Raw genomic sequence first — 7,812 nt, 5'->3', positions numbered from 1 at the left:
TTATGTAATAATTTTTTATCTCTTTGCAAAAAAGATGAAATTCCTTGAAAATGTTCAATACCTCACAGATAAAAGCTGAATTAGTTATAATATGCCTAAAGGGTTAACTACTAACCAGATTGCCACCAATCTCATATCATGGGTACATTCTAACTACCATACGGTATATATCAAATGGGTTCTTGATTTCATCTACTTTTCAACAGTTCCATGGAACAGCGAAATGCGTTCCAAATAAAATCAGAATCCATGTTCGATATCTTTGACATGGCGAGGTGATACCTTAAAGCGGTACGTTAGTGTAGGCCATCTTGCAATGTGACATGACTATTACAGCGCTTTTTTAGCAATGACCAGACGTTCACAATAGGTGCACATCCTGTTATTTTCAAATCGGCCAATCACTCTCTTTTGGCGATTTTTGATGATAGGCCTCACGTGGAAATAATTGATGTGATAATGTTCGGCCTGGCGAATGAAACACCATCATTCGAGTCCAATTCTTATCCCAGTTGTATTTGGGCGGCCAGCACCGGTCTAAAAAAACAAGGAAGGAAATGTAAGAAGTCTTCAAAAAATCAAGGACAACACCTATCGCTCAGTATAATAGTGAGAAACTTTTTTGCCATATTTCATAACAAACATTCCAGTTCTCAAAATTACAAAAATTGGTCTGTCTGCTTAATTTTGATTCATCTCCCAGATTTCGCCGGTACAGATACCAGTTGGGTCGCTACATGTTCGCCACCTGATTGTGGGGGACCCGAGACCACCTTCTTGGAAATCTTCTCCAGTTGCTAAAGAGGAGAGAAAAATAAATCAACGCCAACGGAAGACATTGGGTAATATAAATAAAGACTGAAGGTCATTTATTTAAGTCTTGCACATGAATGCCCAAAGCAAGTGTAAATTTTCGTGACATTACTTATAAGTCATACTATTACACTAACTAGGCATTTATTTTTACTTAAAAGTAAAAGCGTTTACTTTTCTTTAATTGTAAACATGTGATCAAATATAGAATTCTCCGAAAACCAGAAAATTTTATGCACTGTGCACAAGCATTCCTATTCCGCCACCACCACCACCCTTTCGTCTGAGGGCATGACAATTTTTCAGGGCGCCTCACCCCAAAAAGCCAAAAATAATTGGACTATACATACGGGTTCCGATCCTCCTCTCCTCAAGGCATCCTAACATTCTCACGAAGGTCAAAAGCCCGTCCCTCTCCACGTACTTGGAGCTGGTGTAGACCTCATTACTTTCGTTATCGTATGTTATCCCACATGTCCATCCGTCTGGAAAAAATAGCCCATTGAAATAGGAATCGATCCGCTGTATATCATGTATACCGACCCCATGTGCCCCTTGAAAAAAACCCAGTAATTCCAGCCATGGGTAATTCGCCTACTGCATAGCCCTAGACGTACATGTAGGCGCCTACTCTGTTATGTATATTCACCAAGTAACACCCGAGCGTGGAGCTGTTTTTTAGGATAGCTGTTTGGAGGATGGCTAGACTATCCGAGGCGTATGGCTGGCGCGAGTGGACAAAATTCAGAATTATGCCACGGCTTAAATAGGAATTGTGGTGCACCATAAATCAACCAATCAAAATATCGGATCTCGTGAATTATGCCGCGGCAGAATTCGGAATTATGCCACGGCATGAATAGGAATTGTGGTGTGGCATAATTCGACCAATCAGAAAGTGGCAATAGTTTTATTTATGGTGCGGCATAAATCGCACTTCCGTCCACAATTCCTATATGCCGTGGCATAATTCTGAATTCTGTCCACTCGCGCCAGCCATAGACGCGCCATTGAAGGGTTGACCAGACGTTCACCCGGTGCATTGCCCTATGTTATTTTCGAATCGGCCAATCAGCGTGCGTATGATGACTTGCGTCACGCATAAATAATTACAAAACGTAACTCTTATGGCAGGACTGCCATTAGAGCTGTGTTATGCACATCATCAGGGATCGTGTACAAAGAAAACACTGTTGGAATTGTAGAAAACATCTGAAGCTAAGGAGGTGGTCGTTCTCACCCAAATCGAAAATGTCTAATACTTTATACAAAAGTGTTAGGATTTTCATATTTAATATCTCTGATACATATTAATCAGGATTTAAATCACTGTCGGCACGGTTTTGATGAGTCACAAATACCAATATGTGTCCCTTCCTGTGGTATTTCGGCAGCGATTTACATCGATCCCATAACTCGAATCTGGCATTGTAACAATTGAATTTCCGAGGAGGTTGGAATCTTTCATATGCAATATGGTTCTTGTTCTACCGATCGCCAGGGAGAAGAAAAAAGGCAACAAGGCCTTCGCGTTATTTAACACCACCATACAAAATTTGCAAAGAATTAAGCATTAGCGATGTCGATTTGAGTTCCAGATGGTAAGGGTTACTTGAGGGAACGTAGAAAAAGAACAATAAATGAATGCGTCTCTCGGCGACTACTGGCGCCTGTTGCATTGTGGAAACCTCAATCAAACGCATTCTCGTCCAAGCGCAAACAGTGATAAAGAGGAAAAGGTGTTACCATCACTCTTCATGTTCTCTACATCGAAATAAGCGAGCGCGGAAGCTGCCAGGGTGAAAAGGATCAGAACGGCCTTCATCTTGGTTGACTTTCGATGTCAGCGTTGTTTTTCGAAGCGATATTCGTGTGTGAGTGTGCAGGGGCAGACTCTGTTACGGTGTATAAAGCCAAGCGAGGCGGGGCCATCTCATTGATCAGAAAACGCGTGACATCTCACCGATCGGTATTATATAGTTGTATTTGCTTATCTGGGGGAATCTTTAATCATGATTTGATATTCATTGGAAGCTCCCCTAACGAAGGAATGCACTGAAGACATGCAGTGAATTGGGTCCTGATTCCCGCTCGCGTTAACCAATGTCAACGAGATTTGCCTGAAGTAGGATTTTACAGCATGGAGCATGTCGACCCTAGACGCCATGTACATCGTGTACATGTAGGTGCGGGTGGGTTGCGATGCTCACAAGTTATCAAGTTGTGGATCACTGGAACAGTATGGACAGAACCTAGATTCAGTACAGAACCTATTCGATTGAGGTGACGTTCGCTTTTCAATACGTACTCTTGTAAACACACATCTCACTCCTCGAACTGTATGTCTCAGCCGAGATGAGGATTTTTCTGCTAGGTCTGGGCTATTTAGAAAGTAATATGGGTCATTCCCCCACCCCCAGATTTCGAGTCAATTGGTCCTTAAATTATTAACAAAATGTTTGTTCAAAAAGACATTTCTTTCCAAATAATTTTTTTGAGAGAACTGTACAGCGGTAGTAAAAATATTGATCAGTGCACAATGTAAAAGCTATATATATTAGTTGTCTTCTGCAAAACCCGACAATTCGCATTTTGCTAAAATCTCGTTACCTAACTTTTTACATATTTAATATTTTGTTTAAGCGACATTTCACTCCTTCTGTTCACACCAGGCTTTCACTTCCCGACACAGCCCCTCTGAAGCGTGATGCGAAACAGTGTTGAATTGCAATGTTTGAATAGTAAGCCTATAGTCAATAGAGAAACATTGCAAATACGGACTTCTGGTGACTGGATATGACTTAAATGACAGATAGTTCTGCTTTGAGACGCTCGAATTTACTGTGCAAACAGCACCACTGCCTCTGTACGTGATGAAGTGTGATAAATACATGTTTTATTCTCATAACGAAACAAAACTAGATTATGCTTAACTAACAAAGGACTTGAACATGTTACTCGTGTCACATGTCACTTCTCACGAGAACTGTTAGCTCAGTGAACTCGGTCCTTATTCCTGACCAAATATATATCATTATATTGTGCCGCACGAATATTATCCGCAACCTATTTATGTGGCGATGATGAGTTCAGTGATACGTGTCGGCCGTTGATTCGTTACCTGATGGTCGACACGGAATATAGCATAATATATTGTCCCTTGACAGGGATAGGTTAAGGGTACACTATACTTAAATACAATACGATTACAATACTTCATCACATTTTTCTCATCTACACCGGGTACAAATTTCAATATCAAATAACAAGAAGACTTGTCGTTGAGAAAAACAATGAAAATAGTTTTTTTCCTCTCCCGTATTTCGAAGACATATAATATTGTTCCTGAAAAATAGTCAAATGCATTCAGAATCTCGCCCAGGCCGGATCTTATTCTGACCGTATTGTTACATTCACGCCTGTAGAATATATCAAGCGCTACTGAGAGTGTCATGATTACTTCGGAAGTCACGGGCTACATTTTCGAAACGGCCAACGAGCGTTACCCTCTCCTCGAACTTGTCTACTATATTGTGTCGAAGTATGGTTGGATGGTTTCAGGGATATTTGGGGTGCCAGGAAACTTCATTGCCATGTTGGTAATTACTCTGGAACATAACAGGAACCTGTCGCCGTGTGTTTATATCACTGCAATGGCGGTTGCTGATAACTTGGTCCTGTTGACCAACTTTTGGTATTTCCCACTCGTGATGCTTGATCTTGGTGATGGGATTGCTAACAACAGGGAATTGATGTTTAAGTAAGTACTACTCACATTGAGAGTTCACAGGAAACATGTCTTTGAGATTCTGAAGACGAAAATAGTAACACGAGTGAAGTATTGTGATCGGGAGAGGGGCATTGGGCATTGGGATCATCTCAAACGTACCCCACCCCATCCAACATAATCATGTAAGACGAATTTAAAATGCTTATTATGGGAAGGTGACTGGGTGTCGTCAGTAACTAAGTGATGCTGTCAAAATAGTTCTTCAAACTGAAAATAATCGTACATTTCGATATTTGTGTAATGTTTTCTCTGTATATCGTATATTTATAGGTCAGTAAGTTGACAAAAAATGTTTGTAGCTGATTTTAACGTTCGAATAAGTCTTGTACTTGAAAATGTTTTTCGAATCGACCTCCAAAGAAAATTTTCTGGCGCCAATGACTTCAACAGTGGCGGATTTGCACTGAAATTCGAGTCGATTCTCTTCAAGCAACGGTTCGATGTTACGAGTTTTATTTCGCTTTCAGATTTTCCTGGTATTGTTCTTACACGGGCGGGATCACATCTGGGCTTTTTCTAACGGAGATGTCGGTTGATCGTCTGCTTGCAGTGGCCTTCCCAATGAGAGCAAGGACCATGTGCACTACGTCAAGAGCCATCAAAACAGTTACAGTTACCAGTGTTGCGATTGTCATCATCAACCTCAACTTATTCTTCACGCAGAAATTAATTACAGACGAAACAACAGGTAGTGGCACCCTTACCGGAGGCGAATTCTTTTTTCCTACGAACTTTTTGTCCTCATTTGCATATGCGCATGCGCACTCTAGTCAAACACCCACTTCGCCGCATCGCATTGACAGTGACAATGGAAGAACTCGACCGTGATAGTTTTCTCCTTGAATGCGAGCATTGTTCGCCATCCTCTATCAATAATGTTCTTTTGGCGGTAGGTTTTGGTGGCAGAGAAACCAACTGTTTGATCAATCTGTCAGTAGCCTAGGTCATTGTTATTTGATCCAAATTGCCGTAATTTACTCATCAGACTGAGCTACGTTTCCAAAGAGATTTAGCCTAGAGGCTACATACATCATGTACATGATACACATGTATTAAAGGCCATATATCTAGGTTTTTTGCCATTTTCTGCTGTAAGACGATTTCAAAAGTGTACCTAACACTTTATACAATACAGAAAACCAAATGCAATTAGCTCCATCCATTTTGAAGATAGCCAATTATGTGTTTGACAACTAGATTACCTAATCAGGCTAGCAACTGGCTTGTTAGAGCCAGGCGGCGGGTTCAGCAAAAGTTGTGATGTAGATCAGGTTATCTGTACATGTCATGCAATCATAAAAGCAGGAGGGCCTTAATTAATTATGCACACCTGGAAGTAATGTGTTTCATTCACTATGGTGTATTGTGTGGCTCCGAATTGTGTCAAGGATAGCACAAAGAACAATCGAATGACGGATGGGACCCATTTTCATGAATTTCCAAAGCCAGTTGAACGAGAGAGGAGGAAGCTGTGGATTCGGAAGTGAAACGTTTGGAGTGTTGGAAGCCTGGGCCTTCGGCCAAACTTTGCAGTGATCACTTTATCGATACGGATTATCACATGAAGCCGGATATCTGCATCCAACTGAATATTAAATACCACTTGTTAAAAACAGCTGTTCCAACCATGTCAATTGCATTTAATGCCCGAGGCTGCTGAGGTCGGTTGTTATACATAATGTGTAGGCCCTATTGGGGCCTGTGATACCGCATAGTGTCTTCTTGTGTTCCAGCCATAGCAAGGTGACAGCGACACAGGTCAGTGTCAGTGACAGCCACTGTCAATGACAGATTATTGTCATCTGACATCTAGGCCTATCTAACGTTGCACGGCATTATATCGTCACGTCAAGATGATTGTGCATAATACCGTCACTTTTCAATAGTAGTTCAGCGTCATGACATAACTGGCGATAAAACACAGACGAGGCGAAACAATATTGTGCAACATTAGTCTGTTAAAAAATCATACATGTTATGCATCTGCAACCGTCTATCAATGTCTTCTTTGCTATATCGGCAGGTCTGTCATGCAAATTGATTAACCACAAATTCTAATCACTTTCGTCCGAATGATCACTCTCATTATGATCTAGTGATATTAATGGCTCGAACATGTACGGCTCAACGTTTAAATATCCTTCTGTATCGACCAAAACATCCTCAAATTCACTGTTCTCACTCTCTGAACTGTATGCGGAAGCCATCTTGCTTTGTTCTGACTGGCCTGATCTACGTCATCAAAAAATCCCTAGCGGCCACATGTGGAACTAATCTAAAGTTGTGTGTGGTGGGAAATTCAAATAGTTTAAAATTGAAAATTGAAATAACTAAATAATGACTTTATTATTAGAATTTTTTTAATGTCTGGGATCTTGTTTTTTTAACCCTCAACATATTTCATGAGTATCAAGCATGTTTTCAAACCTTGATATATGGCCTTTAAGATCCAAGTTCTTTTCACTGTCAATGCAGCCGTGGATGTTTGACTAGAGTGCGCATGCGCGTATGCAAATGAGGACAAAAGTTTGTAGGAAAAAAATTTCGCGGCTGGAGTCTGCCAAATAAGACCTTTCTGATTTGCTCATTTCTGACGTCTGAACTGGATGGAGATAGCACTTCTGATTGGACAAATGTGACCGGAAGTAATCAAATTCCCTGTTTTTCGGAAAGCCCTGAATATTTTTTTCCGTCCAGGTCAGGCGGTATAATAAAGTTCATTAGTGGAAAGCAATAGTAGCAAGATTTTGACTGGAAGGTTGGAAGTGGTCACGAGCCTCGAACTGACCAATAATTAGCATGAGTTGCTATTTTTATCATTACAGGGAGCGAAGTATTGGTCGTGATGTTCCCAGAAGCACCAATCGTCGAGAGTCTCGTGTCCAGTTTTCAGTTGATATTCGGCACTCTGATTCCCTTCGTCATCATTCTTTGCTGCAACATCGCCATCATTGTCCTTCTGCGCCGAGCTCAAAAGTCGCGAGCAAAATTGGGAATCGAAAACAACGAAACCAAAACGGGAGCTAAAAGCGACAAGAAATTCCTAACTCGCATGCTCATTCTGGTCAGCGTTGCCTACGTGATGACGTCAATTCCGTATCGTCTGTTCACATTCGTCCTTGACCTCCCAGGTGTTGGCAACCATTACAAGCTGGATGAACCGTACTGGAGCCTGCGCTACAGTACTGAGCATTACATTTTGGGGAATC

General features: G+C 41.2%; 1 long non-coding RNA gene across 1 annotated transcript; it reads right to left on the bottom strand.

Annotated features, from left to right (window-relative positions):
• Positions 1 to 598: 598 nt before the first annotated feature.
• Positions 599 to 2,711, bottom strand: LOC135497126 (uncharacterized). The gene is made up of 3 exons (XR_010448768.1): positions 2,560 to 2,711; positions 1,164 to 1,298; positions 599 to 797 (listed from the first exon to the last, which is right to left on the bottom strand). It is a non-coding gene; the product is annotated as an uncharacterized LOC135497126 (long non-coding RNA).
• Positions 2,712 to 7,812: the final 5,101 nt, after the last annotated feature.

The sequence above is a fragment of the Lineus longissimus genome, chromosome 12, assembly GCF_910592395.1.
Source record: "Lineus longissimus chromosome 12, tnLinLong1.2, whole genome shotgun sequence".
Taxonomy (NCBI): Eukaryota; Metazoa; Nemertea; class Pilidiophora; order Heteronemertea; family Lineidae; genus Lineus; species Lineus longissimus.
This window is presented reverse-complemented; position numbering and strand designations above follow the sequence as displayed.